The sequence below is a fragment of the Mus pahari genome, chromosome 15 (assembly GCF_900095145.1).
Source record: "Mus pahari chromosome 15, PAHARI_EIJ_v1.1, whole genome shotgun sequence".
Taxonomy (NCBI): Eukaryota; Metazoa; Chordata; class Mammalia; order Rodentia; family Muridae; genus Mus; species Mus pahari.
This window is the reverse complement of record NC_034604.1, coordinates 58,939,004-58,940,128: the sequence shown is the minus strand read 5'-3', so window position 1 is coordinate 58,940,128 and position 1,125 is coordinate 58,939,004. Positions and strand designations below refer to the sequence as shown.

The 1,125-nt window shown below is 48.8% G+C and overlaps 1 long non-coding RNA gene across 1 annotated transcript in view; it reads right to left on the bottom strand.

Moving 5' to 3' along the window:
* Positions 1-560, bottom strand: part of LOC115065497 — a 3,220-nt gene extending 2,660 nt beyond the window's left edge. The window contains exon 1 of the long non-coding RNA XR_003845273.1: positions 498-560. This is a non-coding gene — a long non-coding RNA (uncharacterized LOC115065497). The remainder of the gene's footprint in view (positions 1-497) is intronic.
* Positions 561-1,125: the final 565 nt, after the last annotated feature.

The following is a 1,125-nucleotide window of genomic DNA, read 5'->3' as shown; positions in this document are numbered from 1 at the left end:
ACACACACACACACACACACACACACACACACACACGGAAGAATTGGGATGCAGGAGTCTTTGAAATAAGAACAAGGCATGAGGAAGCACACCCGAAGAGGAACCCCCATTTTACATAGACAGGTAGAATCTTCATCCAGGGCCTTGATATTTTTGATAACCAGGCCATTCTAAAATGAGACATGGCTTACCATAGCCACTCCAAGGATAGAGATACAAGCCAGCCTCTGCGCCTTCCATATCTCTCTAGCCTTCCCCTTCCCCTCTCTAGAGAATATAAAGAAGCTTCCAGAAAGTGTCCAGTTTTGATCAGGCTTTCTGAACAGAATGAATAACCATGGCAGACCAAATTCAAATAGTGAATGTTTTATGCCTAGCAGGAGCTGTGTGGCGGCTTTTAAACACCTGAGTCCACAGCTCACTCTCCCCACTCAGTGCTACCAGAAAGGGCAGCCTCACTTCCACAGTAGGCTAGCGGCCCGGAAGAAGGCACTTACCTCCCACAGCCTTTGTCTTCTCTCTGCTGAGGATTTGAGGGCAGCCGTGCGTGAGAGCCTTGGGCATCTGTGGCTTTTAGGCCTTTGTGCTCTCTCCCTTTATGGGATCCAGGGTTTAAAAGTAAACAATTCATTCTCTTTCTGATAAGTCACATTAAATTATCGATTGTGGGGGAAGAGAGGGCATGACCTGAGTCCGCTAAATCAGAGTCACCTTTGGTCAAACACTAAGCAAAACCAAAGGTCCAGCTCCCCCATGCCCCCTCTGCTACGTGATACGCACCGTCTGCAGGTGGACTGGGAGGCCAAGGCCTGAAGTGGGCAGCTGAACATACTGGACATTTTCTCTCAGGACTCTGAGCTAAACTTGTTCCAGTGTTTTCCTCACGAGGAGACATCCCCCCCCCCTCCCGGCCGCCTTGTGTCACCACTTCAGACTTCTAGAATTGGAGAAGTCACCTGGTCATATGAACCAGTAAAATTAAACCTCCCAGCTCATGCTACTCGAAGCTCTTGACTGATATTGGTCATTTGTGATGAGCTGGAATCTTATCTATTCACACTTGTTCACCCGCAGCCATGTATGGATCACTTCCCTGACAGCTGAGCTCTGGGAAGCCAAGGGGAA